Source organism: Saccopteryx leptura, chromosome 6, assembly GCF_036850995.1.
Source record: "Saccopteryx leptura isolate mSacLep1 chromosome 6, mSacLep1_pri_phased_curated, whole genome shotgun sequence".
NCBI classification, from domain to species: Eukaryota; Metazoa; Chordata; class Mammalia; order Chiroptera; family Emballonuridae; genus Saccopteryx; species Saccopteryx leptura.
Window position 1 is genome coordinate 72,542,236 of NC_089508.1, and position 13,984 is coordinate 72,556,219.

The window sequence follows — 13,984 nt, forward strand, 5'->3', positions numbered from 1 at the left end:
GGGGCCATCTGGTATGAACAAAACTCACCAGCTTGGACCCAAGGTCGCTGGCTCGAGCAAGGGGTTACTCGGTCTGCTGAAAGCCCGTGGTCAAGGCACATATGAGAAAGCAATCAATGAACAACTAAGGTGTTGCAACAAAAAACTGATGATTGATGCTTCACATCTCTCTCAGTTCCTGTCTGTCTGTCCCTATCTACCCCTCTCTTTGACTCTCTCTCTGTCTCTGTAAAAAAAAAAAAAAAAAAAAAAAAAAAAGGATATCATTTATCCAAAGCCTCTTGATAAAGCAGGAAAGTTAAGAGTGTGTGTGGGGCAGCTGTGTTAGGCTTGCTCGCAGGGTTACCAGCTATAAGCATTTTGTCTGATTGGTACCTGAGTGCGTGACTGTGACACGTGTACAGTGGTACCTTGAGATACAAATAGACCAACATACAATTTTTTTTTTTTAAGATACGAGCTGTGACTCAGTCTGTATTTTTGTTTGAGATCCAAATGAAATTCCAAGATACGAGTTGTGATCCGGGAAGCCGCAGCTAGTTGGCGTGTTGGCGCACAGGTCCAGTATCGACTGTTTGATATACAAATTGACTGACTTATGAGCTCGGTTACAGAATGAATTAAATTTGTATCTCAAGGTACCACTGTATATGGCCTATATAAGGCCATGGATGCTTGCACTCAAGAGAGAAGATGGGGTATTGTGGATGGAGATTGCCTTCCACCACTGTAAGGGGCCATTCTTTCTGTTTGTGTGCCAAAGAAGAGGTTTTCCCTGCCTGTGTGTTTATTCACCATTGTGAGACTTTATTAAACAGAATGGCCCAATGCTTTTTGGCTCCGCAGTTTCTCTACTGTCTGCCTGAAACTAGTGTAAACCTTCCTGGCCTCGGCCACTGGCATTACATCTGGCATAGTTGGCAGGATTTGGAGCAGATAGGCACTGAGCCACAGCCACCCTTGAGGGGTGGGGTAGAGGACTGGTTGTTGTTATGGCTCCCCATGGCTGTCCTTTTGGAGATTGTGGCCTGGCTGGTTTTTACAGCCCTGCGAGAGGCCACCTGAGGTCAAGAGCTCCACAATGAGCTGCAAACCCAGCGGCAGAAATAGCTTGAACTGGAGCAAGAACTAGAGAAGGAGGCCGAATGGGTTCATGAGTTGCAGTTTGCTCTGGAAGTTGAACACGGTGGCAGTTGTTGAAGAAATAAGTGTAGGTTTGGCTTTAGGTTGAGAGCTGGCAGCCACAGGAGCAAAAACGGGTGCCAAAGATGGAGCTGTGCCAGTGGAGTGGCTCTGAGTCAGCAGGAGCAGTCATTTCCAGCTCCTCTTTTGAGGATGAGGAGGGTTGGGCTGAAGCTACTGTCTGCACACTCAGAGCTTGGGTAGGGGTCATCCAGAAGGTTAAAGCCCAGCAGCAAAGAGTACCTACTGAGCCCCTGGTAGGCTTGCTGCAATTGTGGGAAATAGGGGTGGATGGCATCATGCTCTTTGGAGCAGAAATGGAGAGGTTGGCCACTGTTGCCATTTGCTCCTCCTTGGGGCAGTGTCTTCAAAGCTGCCATGACTACAGGTATGAAGATGGAGGTCTGAGGCCCTATGTGAACCTAGTTGCTATAATAGACCTTTACTTTGATGTTTGCACAGACAGCTGGGCTGTCTATTGTGGACCAACTCTTGGACTACAACCAGAGGGGGCACCGGCTCTCCTGTTGGATGGAAATACTGCCTTTGGATGGTATGAGAGACACTGATGCGGGAGGGCAGCTCCAGTGGACATCCTCCTGCACCGGGAAGTGCTTTCATCCAGTTGGAGAGATGCACCATGGACACTTTAAGGTTTTCATGGACACAGCCCTGGAATATACAGGCCCTCCCACCTACCGTGGAGTAGGGGGCTAGAGAAAGGCTTCCAGTTTGCATCTTGGGCAAAGTGCTCAGGGATATATTGTAAAGGACCCCTTTGTAATTATTGTGTAACGTTTGCTGTTGCTGTAGTCTCTGTTTGATGTCATGTCTGTTTGATGTCAAGTGAGCAACCCTAAATGGGTGAAATGTGGGGCAGCTATGTTAGGTTTGCTTGCGGGGTTAACGGGGCACTTTGCCTGATTGGTGCATGGGTGGATGGCAATGCCATGTGTGTATGGCCTATATAAGGCTATGGGTGCTTGTGGTCAAGAGGGGTGGGGTTGTGGGTGGCGAATTGCCTGCCCACCACTGTGAGGGGATGTTCTTGCTGTTTGTGTCCTGAAGAAGAGGTTTTCCCTTGCCTGTGTGCTTGTCCACCATTGTGAGACTTTATTAAATGGAATGGCCCTAATGCTCTTTGTCTCCACAGTTTCTTTACTGTCTTCTCAAATCCAATGTGAACCTGCCTGGCCTTGGCCATCGGCCTTACAATGTGTTAAGAAAGTGAATGGATCACAGCCATGAAAAACATCTAAAAAGGAGTAGGAGCCATCTTTGGCTGGGGTGAATGGAATGTTTTCACGGTCAAGATTGAAAACAACTGACTGAGTTAAATCAGAGAGCATGTTTGTGACATGTCAGCTCTAGTCTTATATTCATGTTTCTCCACCCCCATTTTCAATGTTTGTTTCTAAAATGACTTTAGAATTTCTGTTTTGATTTGTTTTGGGTTGTTTTTGTTAGAAAAAGGAACATGGGAAAGGCTGTAGATTAGGCAATAAATAGGTGAAAGACATAGCACATACTTTTAAGTTGTTTCTAAGCTCCACCACTGATTTGTATTTAATTGAACCTGAAAATAATATATATATATTTCTCAGATTCTCCATACACATAAAATGAGTACAATAAAGTCCATCTCCTTTCATTACATTAAAGCTTACATTTTGATTATAAAAGTCATTTAAAGTTCTTAAATGAAACAAGATTAGGAAAGCACTTCCCAACTTGATCCTAAATAACTTTTGCAGTTCATTCCTCTACTAATTCTACCATAAAATTCAAGTTCAACTAATCAACAGTACCAAGAATAGAGCTAAATGAATGAATGAATGAAGCATCAACATCTCAAATATAGATCCCTTTTCAGTCTCCCTGCTTTTGCTTAAAATGCTCTATCTATTTCCTCTGCTTGGAACATGCCCGTGTCTCCCCTTCATGATCTAGGATAATATCACCTCCTATGTGGTACAAGCCTTACCCAACAATTATTTTTGTTCTAAACCATGCTATACACTATCTTTGCCTTAATACACTATTAATATATTGCTAAAATGTCCACACTCTTCAAAACAAGGTACAGATTAAATGCTATTTATATTAAATTACCAATATATACATTTAGGGAATACCACTCAGCCTTAAAAAATAAGAAAATCCAATTTGCAACAACATGAATAAAGCTGGAAGTCATTATTCTAAGTAAACTAAGCCAGTCAAGAAGAAAAAATACTCTCTAATTTCAATTATATGAGGTATCTAAATTAGTAAAACTTATAGAAGGAAATGGAATTGGGGGCAGGGGGAATAAGGAGTTGTTCATGATATAAGGTTACAGTTATACAAGATGACTAGTTCTAGAGATCTGTTATACAACATAATGCCTATTGTTAACACTACAATATTATGTACTTAAAAATTTAAGAGGATAAATCTCCTGTTGAGTGGTATTACCACACACCAAAGCAAAAACAAAACAAAGGAACACAAGAAAACTTTTGGAGGTGATGGATATGTTTACTGCCTTTATGGTGGTGATGGTATAATGAGTGTAGTCATGTCCAAACTCACCCAAGTTTCAGTTTTTGTCTATCAATTACATTTGATAAAACCGTAAAGAAATACTCTATTAAGCAGTGGGAAAACAAAAACAATTAAGACTTAGTGCCTTCTTGTAGATAGCATGTTGCATAGATATTAAGTAGTTTTAGTAAAGCCAGCACCTATTAGAGTGATGTTGCATACATAAGCTTTTCATTGAGGTCAAACAAGTCTCTTTAAGAAGAATCATATTTTAGGATGACTCTTTGGAGCCATGCAACATTTGCTGTAAAAAAAAAATGCATGCAGTAAGTTTTGGGATGCTTAGAAATAAAAGTGTTTTTAGTTTATGTTTATGATAATTTCATAGGAAAATAAAAAATATATATTGAGCAAACATTCCGCAATAATTAGGCCATTTACTCCTCAATCCATATTTCTCTAAACTCAAAGGGGAGAGGCTTCTGGCTCAGAGATTCTGACCTCACTGGCAACAGGAAGGGTCTGTCTCCCTCCAGGCTCAGCTAGGAAGCCTTTCTCAGGCAGCCCTCCGGCTTCTTCCAGACTCAGTTCAGTCCACAACCCTACAAAACAGGCGACAAACTGCCAGGAACTAAGCCAGGATTCTTGGCCTCCAATTCTGCTTTGTGAGCCAGAGGGAAAGGAGGCCGCCTTCCGAGGCCAGCCAGCTAGAATGAAGTCTCCTCCTCCTCCTTTACCCTGCCAGACAGCCTGTGCACAGCCCTCCTGGCTTCCGGCTGTCCTGGCCAGCTGGGAAAGGAATGGCCTTTCCAGACCACTGTGGGCTTGCCAAGAAGCTTCCCTCCTGCACTCAAGAGCCAGAATTGGGAGATTACAAAGCTACTGTCACAAAATGGTGACTAATAGAGGTCTTAGGCGACTACGAGGGAAAGAAAGAGTTTATGGGTAAAAAAAAAAAAAGTGGTGAATACTATTCATGGCTTTCCATAGTTTGCTGATAATCAGAGAAAACCGTTTCCTTTTAAAAGACTGCAGGTGGGCTGGAAGACATGTTTCTGAAATCTGTACAGAGCCACATTTCATTAGTTTTATTTTATGAGAAGCTTTCATTTTGAGTATTAACCCCAATTCTCTAATGGTTGAAAATTTCAAGTTAATACTTTATGAAGAGGTGTAAACATTGGTGCCAGATCTGTGGTCCATGCACAGACTTCCCGGGGACTCAGTGAGAAAGCAGTTAGAGACATTCACTCTTTCAGATCATATTTTCCAAGATTGGCTTTACTGTCTCTTGGCCCAGGAGCCGCACAGACCCAGCAATAGAGCTCTCTCAAGTGGTGCTGACTCTGATTAGTCCTGGTTTTCTCAAGGGTCCATGGGGCTCCACAAGGCACAAGTCTTCTCCAGGGCCAGTTTGGGACCGCCAGCAAAGCTGCTTCTGCAGCAGCTGAGGGGAAGGGCCCAGTGCATAGCAGGTACTGCAGAGCCGTGTTACCAGTGTGGGGCCACCATACCTTTCCATGGAGGACTGTCTGGATCCTCTTCACACCCTTGTTCCCATTCCCAAGACCACCAGCACTATTAGTAAAGTATTTTTTTCTCAGGCTGAATCCCTTTCAGCTTGTACTGTCTGGCCCCTTTTTTCCTAGGAATGTCCTGTTATCTAATTCCATTTGCTTACAGTTTCTAAAGCTAGCTCCAACAAGGCTAAAATGTATTCTTGATCTCTTCCTCCAGAAAAATGGATCTCTACATAATTATCAACAACCAGGCAAGTAGTTCTTGACAGAAAAGCACATTTAACCCTAAAAGTGAGTCAACCTTCCAACTTAGACTGCAGAATTCAGTACCAGTCATCAAGCCAATGTCTTCCAGCAATAACAATGTTAAGATCAAAGGCCTGGCCAATTTGCTCACTGGATAGAGCATTGGCCCAGCATGCGGATGTCCTGGTTTTGATCCTCAGTCTGGGAACACAAGAGTAGCAACCATCTGCTTCTCTTCCCTCCCTCTTCCCCTTCTCTTCCTCTTCTACTCTTGCAGCCAGTGGCTCGATTGGTTCCAGTGTTGGCCCTGGGCACTGAGGCTTTAGCCTTAGGCACTGAGGATAGCTCATTTGATTCTAGCATGGCCACAGGAGGTAGTTGCCAGGTGGATCCCAGTCAGGGTGCATGCGGGAATCTACCTCACTATCTCCCCTTCTCTCACTTAAAAAAAAAAGTTAAGATCCAGTCTTTAGCCAGCACTCTTTTACATATATATGTCTCATTTATTGTCAACACAACTTTACTATATCAATGTTATTCATATTTTTGAGATAAGGAAGCTGGAACTCAGGAGAACTTAATAACAAGATCAGTGACACACAGGTGTCTTTGGCCACAAAACTCCTTTGCTTCTACCATATCAAGGCATTTGCATTCTTCCAATATAGCCCTGGCACTATTTTTGGATGCACTGGAATAGCATGGCTGGGAAGCAGGTAAGAGTATAACATCTTATTATTTCTTCCAACTTAACCTGTTTTAGATATTGAGTTTTCATAAAAGATTTCCTTGAAGATAAGAAAAGTAGGAACACAAAACACTACACCATTTGTCCTCCTATTTCAGACTTTACTTAGGGAAAAATAAGAGCTAAGAAAGAAATAGATTGCTCACAAAAGTTAGGTGATCAGGGAACGTCCAGGCACTCAGTAATATCAACCTTTTGTATAGTGTACAGTATTTTCACCAATGAAATAAAAGTTGGTTTTGCATCTCATTTGCATAATCAAACAACTTTCTTTGACTTGTCATTTGCTTTTCTGATGTTCTTGTTTAATTTAAAAAAATCAAATGCTTCTTTTTTTTATTGCTTCATATTCATTTTGAAATATCCCCTAATTTTTGTGAACAGTATATATGACTGCTGAGGTAGGTATTGTCTAAGAATAAAATTTATGTGGGATTCTGTAGCACATTAATTGATTACCAAGTTAATTTACTAGTTGATGATCCCATAAACTCCTGTGTGGTCCAAATTTTGTCTTATAGGCCAAATTATTAATTAATGAAAATTAGAATGATTTAGTTTTAGACTCTTTTAATATCTTTTCTGTTTGGAAGAAAACAACAAATTTCGCCTGTTCTTATGTTTTAGAAAGGATAAGCTATTGATAATTAGGACTAATAAACTTAACAATGTCACTAATTAACTAAGTGACCTTGGGCAATACACGTTACCTTCTGGGCTAAAACATGGCAGTTTTTGAAAATGCCATCTATTTCTAACATTTTCTGATTTCTCAGTAAAATAGGGAACATTGAAAAAATACAGGATGTCAGAACCCATCCTAGTATCTATTTCATTGACACTTTGGTCCCTTTAAGAATGGATGATGTAATGACAAGATATGTGGTTTCAAAACTTAGTGGTCCTTAGTGGCTCCTCATTAGTCAAAATTTTCTTCTGGCTTCTTGTTGAACTCACTTAGCCTTGTTTTTCAAAGATAACATATAGGTGCCTCTTGTTCTTTTTTCTTCTTTCTTCTGTTTCCCTCCTTTCCCTTCCCTTCCCTTCCCTTCCCTTCCCTTCCCTTCCCTTCCCTTCCCTTCCCTTCCTTTCTTTTCTCTTCAATTCCTTTCCCTTCCCTTCCCTTCCCTTCCCTTCCCTTCCCTTCCCTTCCCTTCCCTTCCCTTCCCTTCTTTTCCTTTCCTATTTCTCCTTTTTCTTTTCCTTCTTTCCTTCATTTTACTCATTCTCTCTCTGTGACTTATGTGTGACCACCTGGTAGAACTCTGATATCCTGAGGTTGGTATACTTCAGGAATTACCTCCTTTCTCCTGATTTACCAACCTCAGATGTTACTATCAGGGACTTTCCTTAGCAGCTATACCTAGCTTCCTCTTCAGAAAGGTATTCCCAGATAAACAACAAAATCAAAAGCAGCTTACCTTGGTCATCTAGCTCCTTCTACTAGCTCAAAAATCAAGTATGTAATACAGGACTGTCTACCAGGCTCCACTGCCTCTCTACTGCCTCTATGTTATGGTGAACCGGTCTTTTTATATATATTTTTAGGAGAATTAACCTTGCAGCTGCTACAGACACAGATAAAGTAGACATAAATACAAAGGGTCCTGTTCACCAGGACAGCCGTCTTTATAACAGATTGCTTATGACTTGAAGGTTGAAAATAACTAGAGAATTACTGAATGAGTTATAGCTTAAGCAAGGAGTATATCAGCACTTGATTCAAGAAATAAGAAAAAGTGACTTAGGAGAAAGAGAAAGCCTGAATCATAAAGTCTCATCTTTTTTTCAGGGAAGCAGAAATTTTAAAAATACTAGAAACTTGGAGGAACATTTATAGTGACTAATAGTCTTAAAACTGCACTAAGAGTCAGTAATCATTTTAACACAATTACTATGACGGTCTACTGGTGCTCGCAGGGTCTTTCAAGATGGTCAGAGAGCGTGACATTCACTCAGTCACCTGATACCACTGTCACTACTCGAACAAAACTGTTTACCACCTTGACTCTTCTTCTTCAAGTATTCATGAGGCAAAATGGGCACATGTCCCAGTCAATTGACAGTCTTTCTTTGGTGTTTGGTTACCTCTACTCTTAATACTTGGTCAAAATCAGGAATATTTCCCTCTGTACACATCACAGAGCTTACCTTGCTTCATCAACTGCTTTCATGTCCATCATTTTGTATGGTTATTACAGTATATATATTTGGTTTCTGAAACAATACACTTCACATTGGTAAAATTTGGAGACATCTCCATAAGGCTTTTTTAGAGTATGGCAAGCAGGAAACTGACCTAGATTGTTACTCAAATGATATGCTTGAAGCAGTGCTTCTATTACTTACCATTATTCTCATCTTATTGTGTTTTTCTTACCTGTCAAAAAGGGTTTATAAATGATAATAAAACTTGAATTTTGATCTATACCAAATCAAGAATACAATCTGAAAAGTTAATCCAAGCTGACCACTTAGTTAAGCATGTCTAGTGCCAGCACAAAACAAAAATCCAGATTAGATGATGTATCATTCTTGAAGTAGAATGCATCTTCCAAGTTCAATTAAACAGAAGTATCTTTCCCTGTAGAAGAGACACTTTTGTGAAAGACCCATGCCTTACCGATAGGAGTCTTGGTCTTCTTTAGGATTCCAGGCTGTCAATCTGTAGTCAAGAAATCCAAGGTTCTGCATCCTACAGTAAACAGAAAAAAAAAAAAAAGAGATCAGGATAGCTATACAGGCAGTAAGAAAAAACACTGCCTACAAATTACTAAATAAAGCAAAAAATAAATTGGGATTAGATTCACAATCTCTATTTACCTAAGCATTCCAGGCCTTTGACAAAAAAGATTTCTCCACACAAAACCATGAGTGAGGCAACAGCACTTAGAACATCCCAAAGTGTGATTAGCAGACTGTGGAATCGCTTTCAAGAGGCTGGCACGGTATGAAGAAGACGAGGGCAGGGTCTCCCATTTGCCACAACAGCAAGAGATGACCGCTAGTCGACCTTATTGGCCAGAGGAACAGGTGCAGCAATGCAACAGAGCTGCAAGGACAGTTTCTTGATGCCATAGGATGACATATGTACCCAGACCATACAAAATCAACTCCATCCTGTTGAACTGTGTGCCTGGTGATCATTGGTATGAATTTCGTTATCTGCTTAACACCGTAGAACTCATAGAAAGTGGGCTGATGAGCACCGTCATTGGACTCATGATGAGTGGTCAACTGTCCTCTTCTCTGATGAGTGACAGTTCAGTCTGCAGCCTGACAATCATTGTGTCTTGATTTGGCGTGAACAAGGAACATGGGAGAATTTACGTTTCATGTGAGAAAGGGACTCCTTTAGTGGTGGTGGAATAATGGTGTGGGCTAGCATCAGCATTGGTGGTCATACCGACCTCCACGTCATCAGAAACGGATCACTGACTGCTGTCAGACATCAAGATGAGGTCCTGCACCCTATAGTGGTACCCTAAACTGGAGCAGTTGGAAACAATTTTTTTTCATGGACGATAATGCAAGGCCTGACCATGTGCATCTCATCAACATGCTTCAGGAGGTAGGAATTGAATGCATGGACTGGCCTTCACACTCTCCAGACCTGAATCCTGTTGAACATGCTTGGGATGCACTGGGAAGACAGTTGTAAACCGTCCAATGCCTCCCACAGCACTTAGAGCTGGAAGTTGCCCTGTAGCAAGAGTGGCAGAGGATCCCACAAGAACTGCTGGACAATCTGATCCAGTCCATGCCCCATCACTGTCAGTGTGGTTTGGCAGTCTTGGGTGACCATACACCCTACTGAACAGTCAATGTGTGTCACTCTCGTCCAGTCTGACATGCTTCTATTCATCCCTACCAATATGTTACTTGCTACTCAATTATTATAATTGAGTTTGCATCTCATTTGTATAATCAAACAACTTTCTTTGACTTGTTTGCTTTTCTGATGTTCTTGTTTAATAAAAAAAATCAAAAGTTTCTTTTTTTTATCACTTCATATTTATTTTGAAATATCCCCTAATTTTTGTGAGCAGTAACAAGGTAACAAGGCTGTGTTAGGCAAAACAAGGCACACAATGATGTTATTTTCTTCTCAATAATTTTAATGAATTTAAGGGAAAAGTCTTATATTGGTTAAAGTGTGTCTCTAATCCTTGCTAATGTTTTAACTAATTGAGGTCTTGGAAGACCAACCATAAGATTTAGCTACAATTTATTAATCAGGTATGTTTCCATTTATTTATACTTATATATCTTATATTTATCACAAGCTATAGGAGTTTTCATTTACCTACTTAGAAAGCAAGTATTCCCCTTTAAAATAGTTTTAACTTTAGAATGTGTCACTTTAAAGAAAGTCTTAAGTAAATGATGGTTCTTTTGATATACCAATGTAGAAAAATCATGAAGGTAATAATAGACTATATTTGTATAATTCTATTTATATAAATAAGAGAAGTAAGTATACATGGGAGTTTGGAAACTACATTAAGTCAGCCAAGTATTTTTACATGAACGTTATCGCCAATGTCTAGCACAATACTTGGTTTAACAGTACTTTATGAATACTTGTGAATGTATAACTGAAGGGGCTTAACTGTCTTAAGAAAATTTTTCAGGAAGAATAATAGCAGAACACTAAAGACCATTTTGATGTATCTACATCCTTTATTCTTGAAAAAAAAAACACACCTTACAGCAATAGTTTCCAAAGTCTCTGGGTACAGACAGTGGCATTGGAAGGCTGGGGATCTTCCTGAGGTTTAGACAGTAAGAGAGGCTTTGCTGTAGGGAATTTAAGAACAATTGTATATATGCTAAAAGTTGATCTTCTTTTTATCATCACCACATATAGATAATTCTCAACTTCGTCAATGATAAAATACACTCCACTAGGCAGATAGCTTCCACTGTCCTCAACCTGGTACGTCATGGGTTCCGAAAAGATGCACTAGCTACCTAAACTAAGTAAGAAGTTACACTGATAAGAACTTTGACAGTCATAGACTTTCTGTACCCAGAAATCTCAAGACTTCAAAAGTTAATGGAAAAGAAATTCTAGGGGAACTTGTCTACTGAGAACATTCTGAAGGATAACAGATGGGGTGGAGTAGGAGGGGTTTGTTCTGGGAATCATCCTGAAGAGATTTCCATTGTGCCAGTCACTGGATACACTGAAAATGAATAAAGCCCAGAGGCACGACTGCTTCCTCTGGCTGAGTGTCTACCAGCCATGGGATAATTTCATGTGTGCCATTGAAATCGTGGGTATTGGATATTGGTAACTGGTCTGTGCTTTCTTGATATCATTGCTTTAGAAGATAACCGAAGAAAAGTTTTGCTTTAATGCCTGCAGTCTATCAACTGAGAATAATAGAAAATAAGTGCTTGTGATCAGTATGTGGACTTAGGAAAAGTTTTGGAGCAGCTGCTCTTGATAAACTCCCTCTTTGCACTGAAAGTGTAGCTCATAACCCAGCTCACTTCGCATCTAGTGTAACCCCCTCCAGGGTCATCATCTTGGCTGACAGTAGATCTTGCTGACTTGCCTACTTTTAAGATACCAAAGATCATTCATTTAAACTATGACCTTGGATCTGAGGATTTTTGCTTCTCACAGCCCGTTTCCTGGCTGAAGTAGTACTCAGAGTTTGCGCCACTGTCTCCACACCATCTGATTCCCTGTTCAATCACAATAATTGAAGCAGTCTCTACACTAATGCTGACAACTCAAGCCAAATTTGCTGTCACGAGCGAACTCCAATAACACTGGAGAACAAATTTTTTTTCATTTTCTGTTGTATGAGGTTTTAGAACTGTTTCTATATATTTCTGCATCATTGATTCCAAATCTGAAATCCATTTTTTGGTGCATGCTCTAGTTTTTATGCAATTTTAATTTCTTTTTGTAACAGTTAATGGCATGCATTGGTTTTTAAATTGGAGTTAAAGGGCAAGGACTCTTGGATTGAACATAACAACAAGGCAATTAATGTTTTACAAGCATCACTTTTATATAATTGTAGTTGTTTTTAAATTATTATTAAAAAATTATTATCTGATAAAAAACACCCTTTTAGGCCCTGGGTGGTTGGCTCAGTGGTAGAGCGTCGGCCTGGCGTGCAGAAGTCCCGGGTTCAATTCCCGGCCAGGGCACACAGGAGAAGCACCCATCTGCTTCTCCACCCCTCCCCCTCTCCTTCCTCTCTGTCTCTCTCTTCCCCTCCCGCAGCCAAGGCTCCACTGGAGCAAAGATGGCCCGGGCGCTGGGGATGGCTCCTCGGCCTCTGCCCCAAGCGCTAGAGTGGCTCTGGTTGCAACGGAGCGAGGCCCCCGAGGGGCAGAGCATCGCCCCCTGGTGGGCAGAGAGTCGCCCCCTGGTGGGCGTGCCGGGTGGATCCCAGTCAGGCACATGTCTCTCCCCGTTTCCGGCTTCAGAAAAATACAGAAAACAAAAACAAAAACAAAAACAAAAAACCACCCTTTTATTTTGTTTTAAGATTGAATCATGGCTTCTTCGAGTAGGTGTAAATGTAAGAATAGTCCTGACACCTTCTGTTGTATACGTGGCTGTTACACACTTCAACATCAAAGGAGCAATATTTCATCATTTGTGACACGTGCATATATTGCTTATTTTCAAGTTCCCCTTGGCGATTAAGATAAGAACTGGGCTCCTAATATTATGTGTCATAATTGTGAGGAAATGCTTTGTGACTTGACAAAAGGAAAATGCAAAGGAATGCCTTTTGGTATTCCCATGGTTTGGCGTGAACCTAAGGACCACAGCAGTGACTGTTATTTCTGTCTGATCCATACAAAGGCCATCAGCAAGAAAAAAATGGCACATAATCGCATATCCTAATATTCCTTTAGCAATACAACATATCCCACACTCTGAGACGCTCCTGGTTCCAGTTTTCAATGGTTTTATTTCTTCTAAGAACGAAGAAAGTGAACATGGTGATTAAGTGTATTTTGATAAGATGCATGAAGAAATGGTTGTAGAATCTGAAGGGTCTTCTTCTGATGCCAAGCAGTCATTAACCCTCAGTAGTTTACCCAACCCAAATTGAATGACTTAGTAAGAGATTTGGGCCTATGAAAGAAAACAGCTGAGTTATTAGCCTCCAGGCTTCAAGAAAAGAATGTATCTTACCAGTCAGCTAAAGTATCCCATTTCAGGAAGTGTGAACAAATTTTTGTGGACTTTTTTTCCAAATACAAACACTTTGTTTACTATCATGATATCAGTAGTCTTCTCAGCCAGCTAGGTGTTGCCACTTACAGTCCAACCGAATGGTGGCTATTTCTTAACAATTCTAAACAGAGTCTAAAATGTGTTCGCCTACACAATGGTAATGTTTATGCAGCGGTTCCAATTGGTTATTCAACTCATCTGCGAGAAGATTATAATGCCATAAAAATTGTCCTCGACTTTCTGAAGTATGAGGAGCATAACTGGATCATTTGTGTGGATCTTAAAATGGTAAATTTCCTGCTAAGACAACAGAGAGGTTTCACGAAGTATCCTTGCTTTCTGTGTTTGTGGGACAGCTCAGATCAGGAGAAACACTGGACACAGAAGGAGTGGCCAAAATGTGAAGCTCTGGAAGTAGGGATGCAAAATATTATGAATGAACCTGTAGTTAATTGAGACAGGATCATTTCCCCCCATTTCACATCAAACTTGGCTTAATGAAGCAGTTTGTTCAGGCTTTAAATAGAGAAAGTGAATGCTTTCAAC

The 13,984-nt window shown here is 40.6% G+C and overlaps 1 protein-coding gene across 1 annotated transcript in view; it reads right to left on the reverse strand.

The window, feature by feature from the left end:
- SEMA6D (semaphorin 6D) overlaps positions 1-13,984 on the reverse strand; it is a 728,815-nt gene that overhangs the window by 343,519 nt on the left and 371,312 nt on the right. The window contains exon 3 of the mRNA XM_066388287.1: positions 8,846-8,917. The gene's annotated coding sequence lies outside the window, so the exon portion shown is untranslated. The remainder of the gene's footprint in view (positions 1-8,845; positions 8,918-13,984) is intronic.